The 14459-nt window shown below is 41.6% G+C and overlaps 1 protein-coding gene across 4 annotated transcripts in view; it reads right to left on the bottom strand.

The window, feature by feature from the left end:
* The window catches only part of ATP2B1 (ATPase plasma membrane Ca2+ transporting 1), a 129547-nt gene extending 121273 nt beyond the window's left edge, over positions 1 to 8274 (bottom strand). The window contains exon 1 of one of the 4 annotated variants that reach the window (XM_058741826.1): positions 7715 to 8274. The gene's annotated coding sequence lies outside the window, so the exon portion shown is untranslated. The remainder of the gene's footprint in view (positions 1 to 7714) is intronic. The other 3 variants (XM_058741825.1, XM_058741823.1, XM_058741824.1) reach the window with 3 other exon arrangements.
* Positions 8275 to 14459: the final 6185 nt, after the last annotated feature.

The following is a 14459-nucleotide window of genomic DNA, read 5'->3' as shown; positions in this document are numbered from 1 at the left end:
GTTATCCATGTGTGTCCCAGGAGGAAAAGATCATGCCCTAACCCATTCCACTTTTGCTAGCTTCACAGATTTCTGCCTTCACAGATTCTTTTTATTTTTTTTTTCACTATCAAAATCATTCTACACTCTTTAGATCAGCAATTATAGTATGATTACTATTGCCATGTTAAAGCAGGAGCAAGTCTCAGAATTCCTTCAATAATACCTTACCAATAATTAGGTCTATACAATTTAAAAGGGCTGGAAGAACAATCACTGGAAAATGAATGAGCTCTGGAGAGAAAATTTTCTCAAGTGTTTTTTTGAAATATAACAGCTTACATAATAACTCTATATAAATCTATATTAAATTGCTTAAATGTTTGACATTATAAGTTTATGTATTCCATGAACATTTAACAGAAATGATAAAGTCAAGTAGAGGCTTTCCTTTCTTGACCTAAGGAAGGCAGTTAGTATAATTACACTATGCTTTAAACTTTAACACAGACCTATACCTATACTTCTTCCTGATGCCTACAATGATCCTGCACCAGCTCATGAGGTAACAGTTCCCTCTCAGTTCATGGAAAAGAACTCTCTCTTGAAAAAATTAGAACCTGCAGTAAACATACATTTAAAAACTTGGCTCCAACAGGGGCGCTTGGGTGGCTCAGCAGATTAAGAGTCCGACTTTGGCTCAGGTCATGATCTCATGGTTTGTGGGTTTGAGCCCTATGTTGGGCTCTGACAGCTCCGAGCCTGGAGACTGTTTCAGATTCTGTGTCTCCATCTATCTCTGCCCCTCCCCTGCTCATGCTCTCTCTCTCTCTCTCTCAAAAATAAACATTAAAAAAAAATGTTAAAAACTTAGCTCCAACAGTATTTCTATCAATAAAGAGCAACAACAAGGGTATCATGGTTTATACTTTAAACCATAATATGGGCTTCAGATTATCGCATTTTACATCATGCAATAAATATGCTAATGGACTACAGATCCAACAAACACATCTGAAGAACACCCACCGTGATGAAAGAAGTCACAGAAATAATGGAAAGATGAAATTGGTCACTTTACAATATAAATTTTTGCTAATGTAATGATTCATTACAATCAGAATAAAACCTAAAAGACTAACTACTAAACTGAAATTAAGAAATGGAGGACTTCCAATATAGAAGATAAATTCTATTGTCCCAGCAACATTCTGTGGAATATGGTTGTTTTCCAGAAGTAAAACAGGTTGTCCTATAAGTCCATCTAAGTTAAAACTACAAAGGGAAGGGGCGTCTGGGTGGTGCAGTCGGTTAAGCATCTGACTTCAGCTCAGGTCATGAACTCATGGTTCATGCGTCCGAGCCCTGTGTGGGGCTCTGTGCTGACAGCTCAGAGTTTGGAGCCTGCTTTGGATTTTGTGTCTCCCTCTCTCTCTGCCCCTCCCCCGCTCATGCTCTGTGGGTCTGTCTAGAGCTCTCTCTCAAAAATAATCAACATTAAAAAAATTTTTTTAAATAAATAAAAACTACAGAGGTAAAAAGCGTTTTTAGAAATTTACCAAGAAAAATTCCTTAACCTTATCTGCTTTCCCTTAATGCAAGCTACACAATATCTAAGTCCTTAATCAATTTGCCATAAAATACTGATTGGACATTTGCTAAAGTTTTATATATCCTCAAGAACCCATGTTCTTATCTCAACTCCTCTATATTATTTCCAAATGAAATAATGACTAAAACAAAAAGGATTCATAATAAATGGAAGTGTATGACCCAGACTACAAATGCAGAGAAATTCAGACAAGAAAATTAATGAGTGATGATTGAGAAAGGTAGACTAATGCTGAGTTCTGAAGGATGGAACACTTAGACAAGAAGATCGAGGCTCCTATCAGGTGAGAGGAAAAAACATAATGACAGCAAAGGTAATGAGAAGGGTGTATATGGAAGACTGCCAGACTGTGACTGTCACAGAGTGGGCAGTGGACAGCGCTAAGTTACTGCAGCACTGTTCTCAGCTGCAGGAAACATGATTCCTAGTGTGACCTACGCGAATGGCACCCACCGGAGGTGTACAAAGTGGTGATTCCATTAAGTAGTATAGAAAAGTGGTGATCCTTGAAGGTAATATAGAAAAGTAACAGGTGGGATGATCCACTAAAAGGGACTCTGTGAAACGGGAGCAAAACAGTAAACACGTTTACATAGATTCAGTCCATGTGAGCACAGCAAAGGACGGGAGAAGAACCAAAGGGAAAACTGCATAAACCAGCAATCTTGGATGTTGGTTTTGCCCCTCTACCCTTATAAAACCCCTATTAATATTTCTTAGCACCAGCATTCTAACAGACACTTTGGAAAATACTGAGCTACTTTACAAAAGGCCTTCAAAGTCAAGGTGCGTGTTGATAAAGAGAAAAATGAGGAACCGTTAAAAGTTTTAGTGACGAAATGACAGCAGGAAAGCTTTTTAAAAACAACAAAAAAGTTCTGGCACAAATATGAAGGGTAGATTAAAGCAGCAGATCTGAGCATTTTGAGAGTAAAAAAATTGTTTAATATCCTTCTGGGAGCAAACTCACTGAATTAGTACAGTGAACAATAAATCCACAGTTAATAACGAAGTTATTTAAAAAGCATCTTTTAAACAATCAAATCCTTTTTAAGATCTATTTTTCAGAAAATACAACTTTTTCTCCTAAAGTTACCAGGTTTTTACAGTAGTCATACCAGTTTACAGTTAGGCAGTATAATCTCAGATTTCACAATGTAAGCAAGCACTGGTCCATTCAAAACTATCCTTATTCTTTCCCCCAGAGGCCCAGGTGACAGTAATATTAATACAAAGCAGATATCCCAGATTTTGAGATACCATATTGTTGTAAGTTATTGTACCTAAAAATACCAAATAATGTTTTTAGCAAAGAGTTAACTAAAAACACTGCATACTGTTTAAAATAGTTAACACTATCCTAGGAAAATTTTAATAAGAAGTAGCTTCAAAAGAATATGGTTAACAGTTTACCCATAGTTTATCTGGATCTCTCTGCCAAAACTCTTTATTAGTTTCAATTTCTACAGTCATTTGTAAATTATAACCCATAATTCCTAAATATATCCTAAAGCACAGCCAATTAAGTCTAACTTTTTGGAACAACAACAAAATGCTCAACACAGTCTTGAAATGGATTTACTTTTCAATTAATTTCATTATAAAATGTATTTTAAATACAGATATATAAGCTATTTACCATCCTGTTATAACAAAGCAACAACAACTGTATTTTAAGACTGGTTTTAAATAGAAAGTAATCCATATGTGGTATATAATATTAGATAAAATAGTTTAAAAAGTCAAATCAGTTTACATCGACTGGACCTTATAGTAGAGGGCTAAACAAACTGCTGTACAAATTGTTATTTAACATTTAAGTAAAAGGAGCAGTAACTTGCTTTAATGCACAGAATAGTAAATTATCAATTAGTCTTACTCATATTCTTGAAAAATCATTAGGCACTAACCTGCTGCTTTTGAAGGAACAGCTGCTTGTTAACTGAAATTCTAAGGACCACTACTTATCCACCAATGTATGTCCTTTTAAGGAACATACAAAATTTTTCTTTCTACCAAAAAATAAGAGCTAGACTAAAGCATAAATATACAGTACTGTCCTGACATAATATGCATTATTTTTGTGAAAATAACTGGGGTGGGGCGGGGAGGGACTACCGATTTTACTCATCTCACAGGATTATTTATTGTGGACTCAAATGAGGTAGTACATGTTATATTCTGAAATACTGTAAAGCACTTTACAGACCAAAAGCATTATTACTGAGAGCAAAATCTGAGAGATACTATCTTTAGGAGCTTGCTGTAAAACAATGAAGAACATAAAAATTACCTTTCAGGTTCAATTAGATATTGGACATTAATTGTGTATTCTGTAAATTACCAGTAAAATTCACATAAATTCACTTCAGTTACCTGTGTCCCCATTTATAACAGATCTATTTCATGTGTAAAGATAGAAATGAAATTAGATGGGCCACCAATTGATAATTGTCAGTATTGGTCACTGAGTATATCATTCTCTGTACTTTCTCATGACTGGCAATTTCCATAATAAAACTTTTTTTTAACAAAGCAACAACGTACATGTGTGTTTATGTAAAACACTTGTAAAAGCTAAAAAAGACATCTTTTTAAAAGTTTTTTCTCTTTCCAAATATTTTTCCCATAACTACTCTGTATCATTTGCTTTTGACGTTACCACAGATTCTATATATTCCAAAATAAGCTACTCACATTACCCTTTTATATATCATGACACCGACTAGATAATAACATTCCCCTCCAACTGGGCAAGTAAAATCTTACCCAAGCTGCAAAAATTTAATTCTTAGGTTTTTGCTCCCTGATCTTTACTCCTTTATGTTTTTGCTCATTTATTACAAAATTCAGGAATTAAAAAGTGAAAACAAACCAATTTCAGCTGCATGTAAATGCAAAAAAGTAAGAAAGAAAGGGGCAAATACTCTTTTTGTTGTTTTTAGTACATAAAAGACTGACAATTGTAACTGGCCATTCGTCTTAAAACCTGTTGACCTATACAACTCAGTTCACAAGGTAAGAGACTGTTTCATCCAAAATTAAGTTAACATGTCTGTCAGACAAAGGAATTTGGTAAATTTAACCCCCAAATTGAAGATTCTATCAAATTATGCATAACAATGTATAATTACATATATCAACCTAATTGCTCAACTAATGTCCTTAACATGAGGCCATGTTCCACAGACTGAAAAAGCATAAGCCACTCTTCATCTCAAATTTTGTGTTCAATTTTAACTTAATGAAACATCTGTAGCTGAACAGCTTATGGTTTACAGTAGTCTATGAAGAAACTGCAAGTGTTCAAATTAAACCTTAAATACAGATAGAAGGGCAATAATATCTTGTGGTTAATGATGAAAACCATTTGGTAATATCCACACAGTCATTCATTACATGAGCTAAATCTTTATTTCTTCGTGTTACATCTGTAGTAATAATTATCAAAAAGTATCCTGTGCCTAAAGAGACAGTGTACCTTCAATTTTTGATGGGGGGGGAGGGGGAGGGGGGGGACAGGGGGGAGCAAGTGGGCAGGGAAGGGAATCTCACAAATTCAACTGTCACTATATCATTTATTTTCTGAGCATTAAAAACTCCATTTATTTTTGTATGAGATGCATTTGAAAGGAGCCATATAGAAACCACTTTTCCCAACATGGTCTTTAATAACTTTGAATGTAAGAACTCCTGCTGGAAGTCCTCATTTATATCATTTAAAAACAAGTAATTGTAAAACTTGCAGTAAAACCATAAAAGGCAAGCTGTTGCAAGATGAAAAACAAAGAAGAATTACTAACTTTACTCAAGGTTAATAAATTTACAGATTTTTTGCATCTTTACTGTAAAATCTGTTAATAGCACATACGCTGTATTAAAAAAAAAACCAAAACACTTGCAAAACCACTATCATAACAGTAGGTACCTTTATTTGGTGGCAATAGCTCATTTTAAAGATCTATTTACAATGCAGCTATTTCCTTATTTCTTTTCCTAAGTAGGTCCAGACTATCATTACTTCTATTATCAAAAGCACAAATCAAAACTAGTTTCTCACCTCATATCTCAGAATCCTATATTAAGTCACAAGCGTCAATTAAAAAGCAGTATTTCCCATAGAATGGCAGGAACCCCCATTAACACACAAAAAATTAAAGACAATTTCACCTTAACATCTAAATGGAGATGTCATAATGATAGCCGCAACAAAAACCAAGAAGGCGTACTCTGAATTTTCACCATTTTAATAAAAAAAAAAAATCACGAAATTTTAAATTAAAGGTGGCGCTCTGTCCTCAACTCACCCATTGTGACTCACTTTTGCAGACTATATGGTAGGAAATAACAGTTACTTTTCAAAGATCTTTGCAGTTACACCCAAACCAAAATCAGGACAGAGATCCACCCTTAATTACAGCAATTTAACTGTCTCGTCCAAAGCAAGGTAGAAACTAAAACGTCCCCCTGAAATCATAGCTAAGTGAGCCCATTTCATGTACTAGTTTTCAAAGATTCCCTTTAAGAAAAACGTTTCTATCTACTTCAAATTTGAACTCACCAGGGTGGAAAAGAAAAAGGTGGGGGCGGGGGACCCAAATGAAACGCACCAGTAAAAAGCAGATTCTCCTCCAATCCCTCTAATACCCCCAATCCGCCTCCGCCACACGCAAGGACAGGGTGTCGGAGGAAGGCTAGCGGCAGGGCAAGCGGTGAAGGCCCTTTATTGACTCACGTGGGCCACCATCCAAAGGGTTACACACCCTCTGCTTGAGGACAGCCTCATACAAAGCAGATCCTTAAAAGTACTTCTTATTATAAAATACACCCACGTTGAGCAAGAGCTTTATTTTAAAATAAGACTGTCCTCAGGTGGGGGAGGTTAAACACAACAAAGGCTTCCATGTTGAAAGACAATCCAGATATATGCATATACTTACACACATATGGGGGAAAAAATCCATATAACTAATTCATCGTGAACAGCAATCGATACTAACAGGAGCCATTAGATTATTAATAAACCCAGAAAAGTAGCATGCATAACAGCCAAAGGAGACTGCTGGGCTCTAACCCCAGGGAAAGGTAAAAATTTGCGTGTGGTATAGGGTCCAGCCCTCCCCAGATTTAGAGACCCTCTTTGACTTCCCTTAGCACGGCCCTCCCACCCCCAGCTCGGCACCAAGCACCGTTGCACCGCACAGGATGCGAGCTCTCCCAGCGCTGCGAGTCCCGCAGAAAACTGGTGAATGAAATCCGCACGGACACCAACCTGGCTAGTGACCGCGGCGCAGAACCAGGGGTCGCTAACTAGCTTAGCCAAAGATTCTCCCGCAGGATGGGATAAAGGGAGCACACCCCCACCCCCGCAACTGGAATGCGGTTCTTTCTTACTGACCCTTTCCAAAGGGGGAGTGGAGGACGCAGGGCTTGTGGGTTGGTGTTTGTTTTTCCTTTTAAACTAAGTCTAAAAAACCGAATCGGAAGCAACCGTCAACATCCTGGGGGGGCCAGAAGACGCCGGGAGAAAAGCGAGGCTGCTCCTTAGCTCCCCGCGGAATCACCGTCCGGTGTGACAACGCATCAATCAACCAGCCCCGGCCGGGGGACGAGTAGGGGACCCCGCTCTCAGCTCGCGGAGCGCCAGTGGGGCCGAAGCTGGGGATTAGAGGGTGACCCTCCTGGGGCTTGGGGAAAGAGTGCAGGGCACCGCTGCCCTCAAGGTCACCACACGCCGGGGCGGGGGCGGCCGGCAGCAAGATGGGCTATGGCGCGGCCGAGGCGGCTGAGAAAAGCCAAAGAGCTGCGGGTGTAGACACGAAGCCCCACCGAGCCCCGTCCCTCAAACTCGGGGCGGGGACTCCCGGCCGGTCCCGGCGCTGAGGCGCACGCCGAGGAACCCGCTCACCTTTATGATCTCCCGGGGCGAGCGCGGCAGGAGACAACCTGCGAGGGGCGCCCCGAACGCCCCCGCCAACTTGTCCCGATTGCGCCGCAGTCCACTGAACACCCAGCTGTCAAGACCCCAGCCGCGACGCCCCGACCTCGACGTTCCGCCCGGCCTCCCCCGCAGGTGACCTGACCCGCCGCCACCGCCGCGGGCGGGCGGCAGCCGCCACTCACCTCGCCCGGCAACAGGAACCATTTTCCGAGGGGGGAAGGAAGGGGAGGCTGCTGGAGGGTCGGGGGGTGGGGGTGAGAGCGGTGAGGGGCAGCGGGAAGCACGGAGAGTGGGGCTCGGTCCTCCGCTCGTCCGTAGCCGACTCGCAGGGCTCGGGGCGCCACGCGGAGGTGCGGCTGCACCTCGAGGATGAGGCGGCCGCGGAGCCCAGAGGCTCGGCGTCCACCAGCCGGGGCTCCCTACTCACGCTGCACTGCGAGGAGGCGGCGGCGGAGGAGGAGGCGGCGCCCAGCCCGGCCCCCGCCCAGAGCCCGGCAGCCGCCGAGTGGCCGCCCGCGTCCCCGCAGGACCCGCCTCCTCGGCTCCGCAGAGCCGCACACAGGGCGCGCCGCGCTCAGCACGGGCAGCTCCGCCAGCCTCACGCCGCCGTCCGCAACAGTAGGGGCGGGCGGGGTGCAGCCCCCTTCGTGAGCACCGCAGCCCAGTCCGCTCCAGGCGGGGTCGTGGCCACCGGAGAGCGGACGGCCAAGCACGAGGGGGATGCGCAAAGCTTCGGGCAGGGGCCCCGTTTGCACCGGGTGGCCCGCAAGATTGCCGGGGTAGGCAGGGGGAGGTGAACGCTCACCCGTTCCGGTCTGGCGTTCCCTTCTTTCCACACCCACACGCCTCCCGCTCCACGCTGGCGGCGCAGCTGCTCCCGCTGCCACTGCCGCCGCCGCCGCCGCCGCCGCCGAAGCTCGCGCCGCCGCTGCTGCCGCCTCGGCTGGGCGCGGTCACGTGACGCAGCCCGCGGGGAGCCTGGGGGCGGGCAAGCGCGCGCGCGCCGAAGAAGCGCGGCTCGAACGGGGACTAGGAGCCGAGCGGCGTGGAGAGGGCGTTTAAGGGGAGGACCCAGCGAGCGCGTCCCCGACAGGCGAGCACGCGCCCGACGATTAGAACTTGCCGCGCGGTCGGGAAAGGGTGTCCGGAGTGAGGGGCGGGGGACAAGCGCCTCCACACGCCCCTCCCTCTCTTCCTTCCCCGAGAACCTCGGTCGGCCGTTGCCCCCGCCCCCTCCCGCTCTCGCCTTTCCTCTTGCTGCTGCCTGCGATTGGCTGAGAAGCTCTGACGTCCGTGTTTCCATGACGTATCGATGCGGGGGAGGGGCGGCGGGGGAGGAGGGGGTGGCTGGAGCGCAAGGGGCGGTGACTCCGTCAGTCACTCACAGCTGCCGTTTGGGCGCGGGGCCGGTAGGCTGCCGCGAGTGTGGAGGCAGGACGCCGAGGACTGCCGCAGGCGGGCGCGGGCACTCTTCACCTGGGGCCCCGCCCGAACCACCCTCAGGCCTGCGCCCCTCTAGAAGCCGGGAGCTGGGCCGGCGGGTGGGCGAGGGCGAGCGCTCCTGGCGAGGACAGGTTAAGGCTGACCTCGCGCCAGCGGACATTTGAGCGGCTCCTCGCCGCGTCTCTGCTCCACTTCGTACCGGACTCGCTGCCCGTCCCGGGCCGTGACGCACGCGCCGGACGCCAAAAGTGCCTCTCAGCTCGCTCGCTCCTTGAGGAGAGCCCACTCCCGCGACGGGGGCGGGGCGCCTCGTCTCCGTTCCAGTCGGTCGGGCCCCAGACACCGGGGATCCCCGCTGCAGCGCCCAAAGGGTTAACCCAGGCATGTCTCGGGATCCGCGCTTAAAATCCCCATGTTTTCGTTTTGGGTTTGCTTTTCCTACCTATACCCAGCCATTGGCTCTTTTAGTTCACTTTGTAGCATCTCGACCCAACACCCTTCTTTCGTGTGGGTGAAAAAAAAAAAAAATGGAAAAAAACCACACACACACAAACACCGGGTAACCTGCGGTATTTAGAGGCTAAGAAGTAACCTGCTTTGATCCAAATTTCAAGAGATTTTGCAAGTTAATAAAAAAAGAAACCACTCGTAGAGACATCTACTTTAAAAATAAAACTGTTTTTCCTTCCTCCAACACATGCACACTTGTATGTAAAGATTTGTCTTACCTAAGACACCGTGTTCCATCTTCCTCCAATTGCTTCTATTTGAACTAACCGTCGCCGCTCGTCCAGAGACCTTAGCAGTGTTGTTTTCAATACCACTTAATCAGAACAAAAAGATAAGTTCTGCGGAGTCTCCTCCCTTCTCTTAACTCCAGGACTGGAAAAATGAATATTTGTAACGTCTTCTTAAAAGCATACAAGCGATGCAAGACTTTATTATGTATGTTCGTTCTCTGGTAGCATTTCTTTTAAAATATTTTAAAGGCTTAGAAACAAAATACGTAAAAAGTTTAAAAAGCAAAAAACGCCCAGTTGACCCTGTTTATATATATATTATCAATTTATGTATCTTACCAGGTTAGACATTACCTTTTGAGCTGTGTGCCCTTGACGTGAAAAATTAGCACTTGGGCAAAACGATAGTTTTTCCTCTCTTCCTCTCTTACCCCTCTCTTCCTCTCTTTAATCACTGTTAAGGAATTGGTTGGTGTGGTACAATAGCCCTTCCTGACACTATTTCAAGACTGCTTTACAGAAGAACAGATTATCTTTTCAAAACGACTTAGAGAAATTTAAGAATCATTGGCTTTTGTCCAACTTTTCCTCCAAGTAAGTCGCAATAGAAAATTGAATTATGTATTCTACTTTAATCAAGAATTTAACATTAAAGTAATATAGGAATCATTGCTACACTACACTGGCAAAAATGGATAATAGATTAAATTAGAATCTGTGCACTTCGTGTTTGTTACAATTCCAAATAATAAAATGTATACTCTTAAGTTATTGTGGTCATGAAAAATTACTCAGCATCTTCATTTTAAGACATGATTTCAATAAGAGTTTTCATTTATGGAGATTATATACATATATATCCTAGAACATATTTGTATGCATTTTAATGAAATATGAGTCACACACACTGATATACTTTCACTGTCATAGTCAAGATGATTGTACTGTGTAGTTTGGTTTTTATATTTTGATTCTTCAAATAGCAAATACAGGCTGAAAGCAATATAGAAGTAACTGTACACATTACATAAGGAAATTCATTTTTTTTCTCTAACAGGTTTATTACTGAAACCACCTTAATGACAATTCTCAATGTAAAAATCAAGAAAATATTTCATTGCTTAATTAGCACTTCCTAAAAATGGAACTACTTGAATTCAAAGATGCCACTGTGTAAGATAAAACCATATTCTCCCATTTAAGACCTCATGTATCCCATGGATTTAACTGACCTAGAGATCTATCAGTGCATATTAAGAATAATAAAATAATGTGGGTTTTTTTGTTGAAATACCTATTTTACAAACTTCTTTTAATGCAGTTTGAATATATGACTATCTTTTTTTAGTTACAATGCAAAATTTATAAAGGTATTTAAATCCTATGGCAAATTACTATTTGGGGTATTAACATTATTTGAAGATAGGCCATGTGTTCAAAATAACAATGCTCTGCAAACTATTAAAGTACGTGACATTTGGTGAGGCAAATCAAAACTATTGATTATTTTCTAATAAGTTGATCAATTCAACATGAACTAATCATGTATAACTCATAGACAGTTTTCTAAAATCTTCAATGTAATTAAGTATAAAGGGAAACATTAAGATCTTTACCCCCAAGGATTCTGTCACATGCACCTAGCAATAGGACAAAATAAGACATATCAACAGCAGCATATATTTAAAAGCATATCATTTCCCAAATTAGATATGCGAATATACAAGTTCTGATTTTTACAGAGTGCTAAAGAGAATTGACACGTGGAGAGAAGCATGAGAGGAGAAATATTCAATGCTTCATAAAAAATAGTTGTATGTATTCTCAAATTCCATTAACCTGGATCACCAGAGAGAGATGTCAAGAGAAACATAACTTAACTGAAAATCACAGAGAACTGTTGTCTATTAGTAACACATTAATTACATTTGCTGAATTCAATGAAGTATGGTTTTACGTAAGTCTAAAACAGGAATTTTCAAGTCACATAATGGAAAATTTTTATAGGTGAAAAATGCAAAACGGTTAGTTGTCATCTTTTGACAGGAATTATTTAACACCCTGTACTCTTCTAGGTATAAGGCATTTTTTTCTAACCCAAATATTATATAATCTAGGTCATGGAGTATGGTCCTAAATTTAAATTCCAGAAAATCAAAAGAGGAAAAGCTCATACTCAAATGTTATTGAGGAAGTTTTCCTAAAAGAGGATTTAGATTTGACTGGTGCCACAAAAGATATATAGGATTTAAATTAATGCAAAAGAAGACGGGCAGGAGAAATGCTTGGAAAAGTACCAGGGTATTAACAAGTTCACCACATTCATTTTCCTATCTTTTCATTAGCCATGAAACATATGTTTACTACCTTTGATATTCTTTGCCTCCATACAAGGAACTCATTTACTTTTCCATAAACAGTGCTGAGTTATGGTGTATCATAGAGTCGTTGTGAGGGTTTGGTCAGATATTTATAGAAAGCTCTTAACAATGTTTAGGTGTAGTCAATGCTCAATAAATGTTACTATTATTCATCAGCACCATTCTTTATCCCTTACTACCAAATAAACGTACTACAAATTAAAACGTGTATTTTTACTGTACTTACTTCATTTTAGCGATTAGGGGTTTATTATTCTCACTTGACAAGTCCAAAGATAGGTGATGGTATGATTGATTCAGCTGCTGAACACAGCCATCAAGCATCCAGGCTCATAGCTTTCTGCTCCACCATCTCTGGTGAATGCTTACTTCACTATCTCTTTATGCTAAGACAAGGAAAATCAGCTGAATTTTTTTCCACATTTGGAGAATCTCACATTTTTCAGATTTTTTAGTGCTTATATTTCTATAATTTTTATTGTTTCACACCTTTTCTTTGAATCTCTTGTTTTTTATGCCATTAGAATGTGCAGCTGAGTCACCTGTGTGCACTTACCAATGCAGATTCCTGGGGCCATACTCACGGAGCTTTGATTGAATTTGTTCAGAGTGGAGCCAGTGAATACACATTTTGGACAGTTCCTTTAGGTGATTTTTGAAGCACCTTACTATCTCTTTCCCTCCATTGTTATAATGTTCTTTCGTGTGTCTTTCGTGTTCTTTCATTGGTTCTTCTTTCTCTTTCCCTGGCTAGTTCCAATACTAAATTCCTATACCTGAGCATTTTTCTGTGTGTTAACGTCTATAAAGTTCACCTACTTTCATGACTCAGCACCTTGAAGACAAGAATAATGTCACTCATTCATTTAACATTAACCAACTGTTGATCCTGACAAATGTCCTCTCCACTGACTAAGGTAGGAAAACAAAGATGTCTATTTAGAAGGGATTAGCATCAAGGTGACAGTTCTGGCACTTAATAAGTGCTTAAAACAAAAATAGATTGACATGAATGAATGAACAAGTGAACTATCACCTCTCCAAAGAGGAATTCTAAATTTATACCCATTGCCTTGCTCTTTTTTTCTGATGACCCAAGGGAACTTCTTTCCGTGTCAATTTTTCTTTCTTACCAATAGAAATATTGGAAAGAAGCCAATTTACCAGTCATCAAAAAACAAGTCACTGAAAGTCAATTTTTTGACTATTTATTTTTCATGGCAGAGAAGAAGGAGGGCAAGGGAAGTCAGAGGAAAATGCTGGGGAGTAGGCAGGACCTAAAGCAAATAAAGAGGATTCACCTTGAAAATAAAAAGAACCTCTCTTTCTCTGATGTAGAAGAAGACACACAAAAGAAGTGTGAAGGAAAGATAAAATTTGAAGCTTAGAGTAAGGATAACATAGGCATATACGTGGCATCTTAATATTCCTTATATAACAGGTGCTTATGATGATCAGCCAGAATTGAGTAAGGCTAAAGACTGGATGAAACAGATTAAAGAAACTAAAAGATAAAGAAAATGCTTTCCAAGGCCCAAGCAAATTTAGACCAATATAGGTTTTCATGATATTTGCTGGTGACTCAGAGTTGGAGTTTCCCATTGCAGTTACCGTTGTGAAGGAGTCTGGCACAGAGCTTCTCAGTAGGATAGTCATGGGCACTGAAAACCACACCGGATGAGCCTACCAGTGCTACCATAACAAATAACACAGACTGGGTGGCTTAAATAACAAAATTTTATTTTCTCACAGTTCTAAAAGCTAAAAGTCCAAGATCAAGGTGCTCTAAGGGTTGGTTTCTGGTGAGGCCTCTCTTCCTGGCTTGGAGAGAGCCACCTTCTTGCTATGTTTTTTACATAGCCTTTCCTCTATGTGTATATGTGGAGAAAAAGATCTTTGGTGTTTTAATCCTTTCCTAATAGTGATTCTAGCCCTATGGGATTTGGGCCCTACCCATAATGCCTTTAGCCTTTAGCCTTAATTACCTCCCTAAATGCCCTTTCCAATTCCAATCACATTACGGGATAGGTATTCAGTGAGTGAATTAGGAGACGACACAATTCACAACATAAACTCATCTGGTGAGCATTTTTCAGAATTCACATATCAGAGTCCTTCCTCAGATCTACTGGATCAGATTTCCTGTGTTATACAACTCCACTTCTCAAATATGTGTGTGTGCATTTGTGTGTATGTGCATTTGTGTGTGTGTGTGTGTGTGTGTGTGTGTGTGTGTGGTGGGGAGTGGATATAGCCAACAAATGCTGGGGGAAATATAGCTAACAATGTTAATATGCAGTACAAAAAAAGAGTAAAGAAAAATAAAGGAATACCAAAAAGTACAAAAAAAAAAAAAAAAAAAA

This window comes from Neofelis nebulosa, chromosome 8, assembly GCF_028018385.1.
Source record: "Neofelis nebulosa isolate mNeoNeb1 chromosome 8, mNeoNeb1.pri, whole genome shotgun sequence".
Taxonomy (NCBI): Eukaryota; Metazoa; Chordata; class Mammalia; order Carnivora; family Felidae; genus Neofelis; species Neofelis nebulosa.
This window is presented reverse-complemented; position numbering and strand designations above follow the sequence as displayed.